Source organism: Armigeres subalbatus, chromosome 3 (genome assembly GCF_024139115.2).
Source record: "Armigeres subalbatus isolate Guangzhou_Male chromosome 3, GZ_Asu_2, whole genome shotgun sequence".
NCBI lineage: Eukaryota > Metazoa > Arthropoda > Insecta > Diptera > Culicidae > Armigeres > Armigeres subalbatus.
Window position 1 is genome coordinate 251,533,478 of NC_085141.1, and position 14,497 is coordinate 251,547,974.

Consider the following 14,497-nt stretch of genomic DNA (forward strand, 5'->3'; position numbering starts at 1 on the left):
CTTCCATGTATCCGCGAACCGTAAATGAGATTCACAAACATTAGGTTTTTTTTGGGAATACAGGGGAACTGTTCTGATTTCCATCTCACTGAACATATATTCATCTCATCGCAAAACAAAGAAATACAACACCAATCTTGTCGCTTCTTTTTGCTAACCCTAACTTGTGAAAAAAATCACAAAATTAAAAAACAAAAAAAAAATCTTTTTCATTGCTTTATTTTTGATGGGATGGAAATAGGAGCTATATGATGAAGTGCCGAACCGTTCCCCTATCGGAAATAAACCACATTTATGAATCGGCGACAACACTCGCCTGTATTAGACTATCGTGCATGGGCACAGACTATTCATTAGAGTGATTCAAATTTTGACTTTTTTGCCCCCCGATGCTTAAACGATTGCATTTGCCATTTCAACAATCCTCCAAAATTTTTAGCAATTTTGGATGTAATTTGACTGTGCACACGTCATTTGACGTTTGTATGGAAATTACTGTGAAAACTGACCCTTATGTGGACGATCGTTCCGAGGTGGCCCATGAACTATTTAAGTATAATCAATACATTGCCTACATAGAATACTTCTCTAGCTGAAAGACAGTTGTTGTTGCGAAGCGATTTCTCGTTTGGAAGCAAAGTTATGAAGAAAACAAAAATGCTCATTATTGATATTGATGTTATTCTTTTACGTGTTAAATTGAATTTCCCACGATTCAGTATTTCCTTAATAACTTTTCTTGCGAGCATCAAATCGTTTCGCAACAAAAACGGCCTGTTTCCTGGTAAAATTTCTTATGTTGCCGATGTACTCATATGTTGTTAGAGCTTGAAGGGAAGCGTTGGGGAACGGTTTTCCCTGAAAGTTACTGTTTTTATAGAAATTTTCATACAAACTTCAAACCGCGCGTGCTCACTCAATTTACATCCAAATCAGCTAAAAATTTAGGTGGGTTAATAAAAAGGCAAATGCAATCGTTTAAGCATCGGGGGGCGAAAAAGTCAAAATTTGAATCACTCTACTATTCATAGAGATGTGTGGGAATAAAGAAATATAACAAAATTTATTATCGAGATGATGGGCTTTACATGTATGGATTGTTACCCGTTGGTTACAACACTCCGCTTCTTCCAGGCGGCGTTTCTTCTCCTGAAAAAGGCGGGTCTGCTGTCTCCGCTACCGTCCACAGTCGCCACAGAAAGGACCATCGAGATAAGGAGAGCAAGATTTTTTTATGTACAGGTTATCCGACTTGTCAATATCCCCAACTCAGCCATCTTGGATTTTTGTATGGAATTTATGCTCGTTTGTTTACGTTTTGCACTGAAAATGTACACCGAGAAAATTCTTTATATTGAATATATTTGTCGCACACATAAATTTTTGCAATTTGGCGACCCAAATACATGCAATTTGTACCCACACATAAATTCAATAACTGCATATTAGAGACCACACATACATTTTATTTGATTATAGATTATATTTGTACTTCGCGTGGAGAGTGGTTATGTGTGCACTAATTAGAATCATGAATTAAATTAATGGATTTTTGCCAATAAAAATGTGTGGAATTTTTGTAGTGTATGTTCCCCCCCCCGCGCTGGTTATTCCCATCTACTGACGAAGTCGGATAACCTGTACATAAAAAAATCTTGAAGGAGAGATCGAGCAATGAAAGGAGAATTGAAGTGCGTTAGGAATGGGCGTTTTTCGGAAAAATATCGATACTGCCGAATCGATGTTTTTATTGTCGAAAAATCGATGCCGAAAAATATCGGCGTTGAAACATCGATATTCCGATATATCGATACGCCCGAAAAATTAAAAGCACGAGCAAAAAAAAAAAAAAAAACAGGGTTAGTTTAGATTTTTCATTTCAGGTCATCGAATCGCACATCAAAGTTTCGCTGTTTCGCAGTTTTTAACAGATTGTGCCTAATGTGCTATATTTTTGGAATTCAAAAAATCGAAATCCGATATCCGCTAGAAAAAATCGATACAGTCAAATATCGAACTTAAAAAAATCGATACGAAATATCGATTAATCGGAGCGAAAATATCGATTCCCGATATATCGTATCGGTATCGCCCATTCCTAAAGAGCGTACTAGATTGAAAAACAACAACAAAACAAATGTCATCTCTTGTTGCTCATGTATTTATTATTGTCCAAAAATGGTCTAGTAGCATATAAATATGAATATATCGACATGTGGAGAGAGAATCTTGAACGCGGTGCGTCCTTCTCCTTCAGAATCTATCTGCACTCTTCGTCGAACCAATCGTTCCGTCGACTTCGTCCCACATACCCGACGTTGTTTTTCGCTGCGTTGTCAATTTTTTTCGTTCGTCAGCCGGTGAGCGCTGAACTTTCCAAATGTCGGTCTAAACCTGTCTAAACTGCTCCTCTTGGCCAACCTAAGCGTTCAAATCTCCTATATGATGATTTTGACGTCGTGGCTTGGGCAGCTGTCGTACTCACGTTCCAGCTGCGCGTAGAATGCGTCCTTATCATCATTAGTGCCTCCGGAGTGTGAGCTATGGACGTTGATTATGCTGAAGTTGAAGAACCGGCCTTTGATCTTCAACCTGCACATTCTCTCATTGATCGGCCACCACCCAATCAGGCACCTTTGCATATCGCCCATCACAATGAAAGCTGTCCCCAGACTCCAGCTCGTGTGTATTGCAGCAGCTCTGAAGGTTCTTAAGTATTTCTTTTAGCTATGTGTGTTAAGAGGCGAACCAGCTGAAAACCTCTTTAATAAAGCTATAATAATAATAGCTATGTGTGTTGTATTTTTTCATCAGTACTTAGTAATCAACTTAATGAATAAATTAATTACCCCAAACAAACTTGGCATGACTACCAAAAGGATCTCTAGAGCGGTCAAAACCGTCAAAACACAGCCTTCTGTTTTGAACATCAATCTAAATAAGAAACATGGAAGCCTTGTGGAGTTATTCGAAGATATGAAATATGATTCAATATGATATAATTTGCTTCAATGAGCTGATTTTAATAAACAGTAACTTAGTACAAGCCGTTTCAGGTTTATATGTAATTTAGTACATGGCAAAATAAAAGGTTTCATTATTCTGGTTATAGCGCTTCTCCATCAAGCGCTGACGAACAAAAAAAAAACAACATAGCTAAAAGCAATACTAATGAGCTTCCTCTAAACAAAAACAGCATCATTAATCTTTCCAACCTGGGGGCTGAGGATGGAGTCAATAAATAGATAGGATAGGTTCCAATAAATAATAATCTATTTCAACTTATGTTGTAGTTTTCTGAAGCTTATCGCGTAACTTTTCAACATTAAATATTACAGCCCTGCCTTTATCCTTATTGGTATTTTCTCTGAAAAAGCATTTTTTTTTATTTCAGTTCTTAGCAGGTACTACCTATTGCATTTTCATTTTATTTAGTGATGAACTTTATTCATAATTTAAAAATCACTTTAACAAATAAATTAAAAAAAAATCATTTTATTTGAACGGTGCAATATGACCTCGTCTTATAGACGAGTGAACATAATTCATGAAACTAAATCGAGTTGAATAACTTTAGCGTGCGCACAATGTGTAGTGTGTGTTGCATACCGTTTGGCGAAACGTCTGTTACCGGTTGCAATGTTGCACGACATCCGTGAAACGTGACTGGGAAGGCAACAAATGGATGGGTTCATAAAAGCACATCATTTGCTTTTAGCATCAATTTGTTATGTTGTCGCTGGTTATTGCATGTGATATGCATGTAAATCGATGCTAATATTATTTATTTATATAATATACAGCGGCACCGGGAGTGGGTGGGACATGTAGGACATGTCCGCAAGAATGTTCCTGGGTGGGACAGTCAAGGTATTGTCCTACCCATGATTATTTTAAAAACATATGAAGTCATTGGCTGACAAGAATCTGTGTGGTAGCAAAAAGGGTTAAAGTTAATCAGAGTTTAAACAATCATCATAGAAGTCTCTAGTATCTTAAAGAAATAGTCTGCTGATTGTTATTTAGAGCTCCAAGAAGTACTTTATAATCTAAATATCGCTCAAGGATGTCTAAAATCTTTCCAGGTGTAAAAAAGATTATGTGGAAATTTGCAAATAAGAATAATTAAATATAGGGGAAGAGTGCCCAAATCGCCAATCTCCAGGCCCCCACCCCCCTTGAAAACGTCTTTTGGGTAGTTCCTAATATTTACTCTGTTTTATATGTTCGGGACAAAACTAGACCTGAAATTATGCAGGTTAGGCGAAAGAAGTGTCAAACCAATCGATAGGAAGATAGGAAAAACCGAAATTTTCCACATTTTTTCTTACATTTTAGCGAGGCAAAACGCCCTAAGGGGACTAACCTACAAAGTACTACGCGTCCCCACGCACTTTTTTTTACCAGAACTCTGATTTGCCAACGCATGGTGCTTTGTTCCATAAAAGCTGCCACCTGAAAGGCATTTTGTATTATGAGTTTTCTGTCCGCACCACTTTTTGGAAATTTTAATATTATCAAAATGATTAAGATACAATTTTAAGATGGCATTAGAGCTATACATATTGTTTAACTGTTGCATAAGCCAAAAATACCCATGAAAATCGTTACAGCTAAGACATTAAAACAGTATTTGCTTAGCTAGGGCATATTGCCCCTACAGTTGTCTCTCCACATTTCGATATTGAAGGGTCCATCGAGATAAGGAGAGAGGAGGAGGAATGGAAGGAAAATTGAAATGGATGCTAGATCAAATAAAGCTCGTTGCTATAAAAAACGATAACAAAACAAATGTCATCTCTTGTTTTTGATGTACTTGTTATTGTCCAAATATGGTCTAATAGCCTACCTACCTACCTATAACTATGATGGTCGTACACTCCGTGTTGTCCGGAGCTAAACCGAATGTAATGTCTTGTTCCAGGCTGGTAGTCGCCAGTCTCTTTGCACGCCGGCCGCACGCCAGCGAGTGCGGTATCTACCCCGGAGCCGACGTCCTCTTCCAGGTTCTCTACTAATCATGACTTTTGCTGGTTCCTCTTTCGGCATAGGCACGACATATCCAGTCCACTGTAATCTGCCGTATTTTATCAGCCTGCCGATGTGTGCCTTTTTTGGCAGAGAAAATCCTGAACAAAAAATGATAAGAACAGATCGAGATTGAGGCACATCGAGATAGGGAGGTTAGCGAAACGTAGAAAACACAAATGTATGTAGATTTAAGGGACCGATTGAACCATTGACATAGGGAGAGATATCGAGATATAGAACATCGAGATGTAGAGACTAGAGAGTCGACTGTATAACAAGAATATGATAAATGGATTATTAGAGTCTACAAAAAAGTCTTAAAAACTCTACAGATTTATTGAAATCTGAGGAACCGCAAACATTCCTAATCTAGCAAGAAAACTGATCCGTAAGAGGTTCAGACCAAAAAAAATGAATCGCTACGATCCATAAACATATCTTGATGTGGGACCTCCTTAGCCGCGCGGTAAGACGCGCGGCTACAAAGCAAGACCATGCTGAAGGTGGCTGGGTTCGATTCCCGGTGCCGGTCTAGACAATTTTCGGATTGGAAATTGTCTCGACTTCCCTGGGCATAAAAGTATCATCGTGTTAGCCTCATGATATACGAATGCAAAAATGGTAACCTGGCTTAGAAACCTCGCAGTTAATAACTGTGGAAGTGCTTAAGTGAACACTAAGCTGCGAGGCGGCTCTGTCCCAGTGTGGGGATGTAATGCCAATAAGAAGAAGAAGAATTTTAGAAAGAACCCCATGTCACACGTCCAATCGACCCAACAATTGCTAAAGAACAACATGAAATTTTGGTCGAAAGATTTGTGGCCCCCTAGTAGTCCGGATCTTAATCCGTTGGATTATACGATTGGGGGAAATGTTGAAGTACGAGCCAGTAAACCATCACACCCTTGTGTGAAGACCCTTACGTCAGCCCTAACATGCACATGGCAGTCGATGTCGGAGGTTCGAAAGTGGTGTTTTAGCTTCAGCGTCGGCTTGAGGATATTATTTATTTTATTTTTCTTTATTAAACAGGCTTTCAGCTCTTGGCTGGTTCACCTCTGATATTATTTATAAAAATAGAGCACACATTCAGTAAATCTGGTCATTTACTTTATAATGATAACTGAAATCAAAAATGTTGATATTATTGCTTGGAGCAGTTCAAATGGGATTTGAAAGAAATAGAAACAATTGTCGCATTATTTTCTAATAAGCTACAAAGGACCTCAACTGTATCAGAAAATATATATAGAAACAAAATGTCCTTAACCCTTAAAACGCCGGGACGACAGTCACCTCCTTCAAAGTGCTCGTTCTCAGTAAAGCGTTGACCAAATTTCATGACCCCGGACTTTTCTCAAAGGGGATTAGTAGGGCTTTCTTTTGACTTTTGACTTTCTGCCGCCCCGCTAGACCCCTCCCCGCGTTCATGAGTTTCGAAAATGTCTGTGTTTTTTCCTTATTTTTTGCTATGATGGCCAAATTTCTTCAGTATTCAAGTGCAATAAAGTTCTGGCGTCATAAAATGAAGTAGATACATGAAATATATCAAGTCGAAGTGATTTTGAACGTTTCCAAGTTATCTGATTACTGTAATTACCGATATTGAAAGCCATATTCCTGATCTAAGAGTTATGGTCATATTTCTTAAAATCTGATCACGAAATAAACCAAATTGTGCCAGACAGGAGGGAAAAATATCACAAAAAACTGTAGACATATATGTTATCAATTTTATGTATTGAAGATACTATTTTGGAGCATTCCAGTTCATCCAAAATATCCGTGAGTTCAGGTCTTGAATTCTACCATAGAAGCGAAAGGTAATGTGCACATAAAATACTCAGAGTACATCCTACTCAGTTCAAAGATATCAAATGACTCATGGGGATTTTTTTCTGCGTGCCCCATTGTGACATTCTAGAATGCGCGAAATGTTCTGAAGTTCGGCTCGTAGAATCTACGCAACAACGACATCCAAAATGTTTTCGGCAGCTATCAAACCCTTCCCAACAGATCCTTAGATACCTGCCAAGAAACGTTATACCAATCTGCATTTCAATACACTGAAAGCCATCCAAAACGTTCCTGAGATCAGGTCGTCAGATCTACAGTCAAGTAGAAGCACAATGCTTGTTTCAAATCAAACATAGGTCATCCTGCCTAGTTCAAAGAAATCAAATGACTTATTGGAAAATTTTCTGTGTGCCTCATAATGGCATTCGAGAATGCGCGAAATGTTCTGAAGTTCGGCTCGTAAGACCTACGCAACAAAGGCCTCAAAAATTATTTCGGCAGCTATCAAAATCCTTCCCAACAGATCCTTGGATACCTACCAAGGAAAGTTATACCGATCTTTCTGCATTTCAATACACTGAGGGCCATCCAAAACGTTCTTGAGATCAGGTCGTCAGATCTACAATCAAGTAGAAGCGTAGTGCCCCACAATTACATTCTAGAATGCGTGGAATATTCTGAAGTTCGGCTAGTAAGAGAAATTATTTCGACAGCTGTCAAAATCCTTTCTAACAGATCGTTGAATACAATCAAGTATTGTAGATCTGACGACCTGAACGTTTTGGATGGCCTTCAGTGTATTTAAATGCAGAAAGATCGGTATAACGTTTCTTGGCAGGTATCTAAGGATCTGTTGGCAAGGGTTTTGATAGCTGCCGAAAACGTTTTGGAGGCCGTTGTTGCATAGAGTTTACGAACCGAACTTTCTAGAATGTCATTATGGGGCACGCAGAATTTTTTTCAATAAGTCATTTGATTTCTTTGAACTGGGAAGGATAACCTGAGCTTGATTTGAAACAAGCATTGCTTACTTACTTACTTATGGATCCTGCACACCTCCGGTGGTGCAAAGGACCGACTTGAAAGATCTCCATCCTGAGCGTTGCCCGGCTATCGCTTTAACCTGTTACCAGGTTAGATTTCGGTCGACTTCTTTTATTTCTTTATTGAGGCTTCGCCGCCATGAGCCTCTGGGATTCCAGTCTAATGCTTGTTTACAACTTTCGTTTCCGCCCCTACGTAGAGTGTGGCCGACCCAGCCCCACTTCCGATCCCGAATTTCTGTTGCTATCGGCCTCTGGTGACAACGACGATGGAGCTCGTTGTTTGAGATCCAGTTGTGAGGCCACCAGGCCCGAATTATATACCGCAGGCATCTGTTAATGAACACCTGCAGCCGTTGAGTGTTCTCCACTGATACACACCATGTTTCGCTAGCGTATAACAGCACAGATTTCACGTTAGAGTTGAAAATTCGTATTTTGGTGCGTTCACTTATCTGCCTGTTTTTCCAGATATTTCTTAAACTCGCAAAGGCACTCCTCGCTTTCTTGATCCGTGCGCCTATGTCGATCTTGGTACCGCCGTCTGACGCCATTTGGCTACCAAGATATTGGAAATTTTAAACATTCTCCAATGGTTGCCCGGCTACTGTGAAACTGGAAGGAGTCACCGTGTTCACATCCAACGATTTGGTTTTGTTGACGTTGATGACTAAACCTGCCGAAGAGGAGCGCTCGGCAAGGTCGTTAAACTTACTCTGCATATCAGAGCGCCGTTGCGCGAGGAGTGCAACGTCATCAGCCAATTCGAAGTCGTTTAGGTGCTCCATGGTTTTATACTGCCATAACAGCCCGCGGTTTGGTTCACGGTCAATCGCATCTACCAGAATCTCGTCGATTACGATGAGGAACAGTAACGGTGATGGAATACATCCTTCCCTCACACTAGCTACGACCCAGATAGGGTCGGACAGGACCCCATTGTGCAACACTCTACACGAAAAGGCCTCGTACTGAGCTTCGATGAGGCCGATGATTTACTCAGGAACCTCCTTGCGTCTCAGAGCGCCTCACATATTCTCGTGATTGAGACGGTTGAAAGCTTTTTCGTAGTCAATGAATACCAAGTAAAGGGACCCTTGGAATTCGTTGACCTGCTCCAGAATGATGCGAAGCGTGACAATATGGTCCACACAGGATCTTCCGACACGGAATCCGGCCTGCTGCCGCCGGAGAGTCGCATCAATCTTCTCCTGAATCCGGGCTAGGATAATTTTGCATAGAATTTCGAGAACGGTTCACAGCAACATAATGCCTCGCCAGTTATCGCATAGAGTCAAGTCACTCTCTTTTTGGGTACCTTCACTAAGGTGCCTTGCATCGAGTCGACCGGGAAAGTTGTGGTGTCCCAGATATTACGAAATAAACGATGCAGTAGTTGAGCGGATGTCATGGAGTCAGCTTTGAGCATCTCTGCTGATATGCGATCGACCCCTGGGGCTTTATTCGATTTCATGCTTTGGATGACTGTTTGAATCTCTAGCAGTGATGGAGCTACGGTATTGACGCGTGTTATACATCGGATCCTAGGCAGATCATGCCGATGTGGTGATGGCCGTGCTGGCACTTGAAAAAGTTGTTCGAAGTGCTCGAACCAGCGTTTCAGCTGGTCAGTTGGGTCGGTCAATAAATGATCAAAGAAGCATTGCGCTTCTACTTGACTGTAGATCATTTGATTTGAGAGTCATTTGATTTCTTTTAACTGGGCAGGATATCCTGAGCTTGTTTTGAAACAAGCGTTGCGCTTCTACTTGACTGTAGATCTGACGACCTGAACTCAAGAACGTTTTGGATGGCCTTCAGTGTATCTAAATGCAGATAGATTGGTATTGGCAGGTATCTAAGGATCTGTTGGGAAGGGTTTTGATAGCTGCCGAAAACATTTTGGATGTCGTTGTTGCGTAGATCTTACGAGCCGAACTTCAGAACATTTCGCGCATTCTAGAATGTCACAATGGGGCACGCAGAAAAAAAAATCCCCATGAGTCATTTGATATCTTTGAACTGAGTAGGATGTACTCTGAGTATTTTATGTGCACATTACCTTTCGCTTCTATGGTAGAATTCAAGACCTGAACTCACGGATATTTTGGATGAACTGGAATGCTCCAAAATAGTATCTTCAACACATAAAATTGATAACATATATGTCTACAGTTTTTGTAATATTTTTCCCCCCTGTCTGGCACAATTTCGTTTATTTCGTGATCAGATTTTAAGAAATATGACCATAACTCTTAGATCAGGAATATGGCTTTCAATATCGGTAATTACAGTAATCAGATAACTTGGAAACGTTCAAAATCACTTCGACTTGATATATTTCATGTATCTACTTCATTTTATGATGCCAGAACTTTATTGCACTTGAATACTGAAGAAATTTGGCCATCATAGCAAAAAATAAGGAAAAAACACAGACATTTTCGAAACTCATGAACGCGGGGAGGGGTCTAGCGGGGCTGCCAAGTCAAACGAAAGCCCTACTAACCCCCTTTGAGAAAAGTCCGGGGTCATGAAATTTGGTCAACGCTTTACTGAGAACGAGCACTTTGAAGGAGGTGACTGTCGTCCCGGCCTTTTTAGGGTCAGATATAGATCCAAAAATATCTATGCTATCATAAGACATAAACTATTCGATCTTTAACAAGCTACTGCAGATGTTTTAGGTTCTACAAAACGTCCTGGAGCTTAGATTGTATGCCGTGTATCACTAAACATATCAGCAGGTCCATCGAGATGGTAGGATTGCACTCATTTCTTTCAGTAGCGACACTAGACCCTCCATGAGTCGATGTTCTAAGACTCGAAGCAAATTATGCGGTACTAAACTATTTTCTCGGTTACTTTGATGATCCTTTGGAATAATTTTTCAAGAAACTTCTGTTCCACATATCGATCAAACCTGACCTCCGATATTTTTCCTGTGAAGCCGACATCTTCATGAACAATTTTGCTGAAAAAAGTGGGGCCAAGGTTTGACCCATATGCCCTATTTGTTTTATTTTATTTTTAGTGATCACAAGGTATGATGTCAACATTTTAAGGCACCCAGATGTTCCATTTTTTTAAGCAATGTTTGGCAATTCACATGGAAGAAAAATATTTATCATACCAATTAGAGTGCCAATACCACATTCAAACCGTTCAAACGAGTAGCCGTTTACAAGCGTTTTCGACGAAAACGTTGTTCGGTCCAAAAATAATTTAACCGGTGAAAAGATTACACTGTTGAATAAATACCTAACTTTCCCTCTATTTTTTTTTTTAACAAGAGAGAATGCTTTTACGCACGATCAAACACACATGCTGAGTAGTTGCCAAACTACCACACGGAAGTGTGCTGGAGACTCGAAACAAATGATGCCGTATTGAAATATTTTCTCGGTTACTTTGATGAGCTTTTGGAGCTTCTTCCATGAGTTCTCCGTTAAAAGAACTTCACCACTTATTTCAAATTTTAAATTTGTCTATATTACAGACCCCTATCGATTTAGGCAGAAAATATTCAATTTTAAAAACATCCGATTTTGGCAATACATAAGAACATTCCATATTTTTATTACTGTTTTATTTATTTATGTAATTTTGCTTATCATTTTTGGTAAAATGACTAATATGGCCAAACTTGCAGTTATCTACATTCATTTCTATATTTTTATTACAACTAATAATACATACTAATCATTAGGAGCAAAGATATGTAACCGTCTAAGACGAGTTTAGTACTTTCCATTTAATTCTTCTACGTTTTGTTATCTTTGCAGATATGTATTTCGACCTCAACTGTAAGGTCGTCTTCAGTGTCTCGTACTTGACTCAACTTGTCACGTATATCTACGAGTCAAGTACGAGACACTGAAGACGACCTCACAGTTGAGGTCGAAATACGTATGTGCAAAGATAACAAAACGTAGTGGAAATAAATGGAATGTACTAAACTCGTCATAGACGGTTGAATACATTTCACGAAAAAGTGCTTAAAATATTTTTCCGAGAGATATGTAGGTTTCGGCTAGATTTTGTATATTTACTAATTTGTAGATGAATCATATTAACGGGACGATAGCTAAAGCTCAAGCCTGCTTCGTTTCATTCGATACCTTTAGAATATATTTTACTCGGGAACTGTCGATCCCTTTTGCCTGCAAAAAAAAAAAATCCAGATGCAACTCTCGCTCCTTGCTTCTGTTAAATATGTTCTGATTGTTTTGTTCGATAACTGCCGTTCACTTACCACATCGTGCAGCTTCTGTTCCGTACAATTGACTGCATCAACACTTCGCTGACTTATACTCGATCGGACAAAGCCACTCGTGCAATTCTGATCCCCCGCTGCTGATCTACGTCGTGGCGGTTACCAGCACAATAAGAGCACTAAGCAAGTAACCCCGAGCTGAGGTTAGTATGTAGGTATCTCAACTCAACCGCCATCCCTACATATGTACAGCCTCTACTAGATTTTCCGACAAAACGCGGAGATAGTTGGGAGCTTGGAGCTCCCAGCTCGTCGGATCGTGTGCAAGAAGGGGGCTGTTGCGGTTCATTCATTCTCGTCGTGGCGACTGGACACGGCCGCCGCTGCTGCGCTGCATTAGCACTAGACGGGACAGGTAGTCGGTGCAGTCGCAAATCCGCCACCAATCGTGGCGACGCGTCAATCTGTTTTTCGCCATTCGTCCAAGTCAAGCGCCGCGTGATATCTATCGAACAATATTGTTTGGGATTTTACACTCTCATTGTTTGTCGGTTAGAGTGATTTGGCTATCCTCTTGTGTTTACATACTCTGCCAACTAGGAAGGGCGTTTATTCGGTCCCGTGTTATCAGTTATTTAATTTTTGTTATTTAGTATGATAAGAGAATAATTAAGTGGTGGTCAACGGTGGTTTGACAACGAGTATCGCAGTTTTGTTTCATTCAGTAGTTAAACCACTATTCGGCGGATTGATACCCTTTGAGCTGTAATTGTAGTAATGAGTTTGTGAAAGTGAGGTGAAGTTATGCAACTTTAGAAGAATTATAGCTGAACCAGTGATGTAAAAAGTGAAATATTACGCAGCACTGTTATCAAAGTACTGTGTAATTAAGTGACCAGAAGCGGTTCGGGATCAAAGCTACAAGGAATCTACCGAAGAAGCAAGAGAATTATCTCTTGGAAGGTGCGGTATGCAGATGCAATGATTTCAGTCGTGGATAATTGTCGAGAAAGCGCATAGTTGTGCCGCGAACAGCTGTATGTCAACAGCTACAAAATACAACGCAAACTATGAGCTCAACTTGCTCTCGATATTGTGTTGCAAAACTGGGTAATTGGTGAGGTTGGAATATATGCTGAGATGTTGATTAGACTGGTTAATGAGTCAAATTTAAATTTGGACAGACAGTGAAGAATTTCGTAGTTTCAAATTTTAAGTTTCAAAATGTTCGGTTTGTCTCGTAAATGTCCAGGACGAACTTTTTAAAAACCATGTACATGTACATTGAAATGTATAAGTTTAGCAATAACTGACATTGTCCTGGCCCGCTCCAGGGTTTTTGAGATGCGTTGATTTGGCGTTCATTACAAAGTTGAACATTGATTTGTTGAGCTAGTTTTTCTTTACAGCTGCACGACTCCGGCAATTGCTAGCAAAATACAGTTGGGTACCTATTCTAAGTCTAACATTGCATCGAGTTTTCTGTCTAATAAACTGTTTATTCTTAAGTAAGTGATATACTGCCGCTAACCGCAAGTCGAGCACATCTGTATATGGAGCTCCATATACAGATGTGCTCGACTTACGGTTAGCGGCAGTATAGGTGATTCAGGCTTTTCATATTTTCCTGGTTGATCATTTGGGCAACATTTCTCCAACGTTTGTTACCCAGACTCATTTCGGTAAAACTGAATGCTTCACACGCTACTATCAGCTACTCGGTTCAAAGTATCAGTTATTCTTTTTTGTTATATTTCTTTAGTATCAAATCGTTACCTTCACTAGTAACGCTTCAATAACCCTGGAATATGTACACCCAACCGGCGGATGTTAGATTTTATAACAATTCTGTATAAGTCTGTACAATAATCTACCAAAACCTGTAAAAGAACTGGGCATATGCGAAATTGTTAGATTCTTAAACAAGTATTGAGAGCTTACATTTTTTGTATGAGAATCTAAGAATTTCGCATATGCCCAGTTCTTATACAGGTTTTGTTAGTTTCTTATACAAAATTGTTAGAAAATCTAACAACCGCCGGTTGGGTGTAAAATTATTTATGATAACAAAAAGTAAATGGGAATTTTTTGGCCACGGTTCAATTACCATTACATCCTAGACCATTACGTAAGATCGGTGACGTTTGTTTGTTCACCCAAAAAATCATTTGATCACGGCAGACTAGATGAGTTCCAATGTTTTCTACCTCATTAATGTCAAATTGAATGGATCTCACGCCGCCATTATCGCGCCCAAAATACTGGATTGGAAGCCTTATGATGTAGTTCTTGTTACATTATTTGCACAAATCTCATACAATTGAATTATATTGAATAGCCCAAATAGTAGTGCATGTTTTGTTTCATCACCAATATCGGTTTGACACTTGTAGTACCAAAGTACACCAGT

At 39.6% G+C, this 14,497-nt stretch overlaps 1 protein-coding gene and 1 long non-coding RNA gene across 6 annotated transcripts in view; one reads left to right on the plus strand and one right to left on the minus strand.

Moving 5' to 3' along the window:
* LOC134223511 (trehalase) overlaps positions 1-14,497 on the plus strand; it is a 155,088-nt gene that overhangs the window by 20,967 nt on the left and 119,624 nt on the right. For 3 of the 5 annotated variants that reach the window (XM_062702675.1, XM_062702676.1, XM_062702677.1), the window contains exon 1: positions 12,526-13,050. The exons of the other annotated variants lie outside the window; for them this stretch is intronic. The gene's annotated coding sequence lies outside the window, so the exon portion shown is untranslated. Of the gene's footprint in view, positions 1-12,525; positions 13,051-14,497 lie in introns of those variants that run through there. 5 annotated transcript variants of the gene reach the window in all.
* Positions 4,655-12,502, minus strand: LOC134223512 (uncharacterized). The gene is made up of 3 exons (XR_009982603.1): positions 12,127-12,502; positions 4,858-5,129; positions 4,655-4,767 (listed from the first exon to the last, which is right to left on the minus strand). It is a non-coding gene; the product is annotated as an uncharacterized LOC134223512 (long non-coding RNA).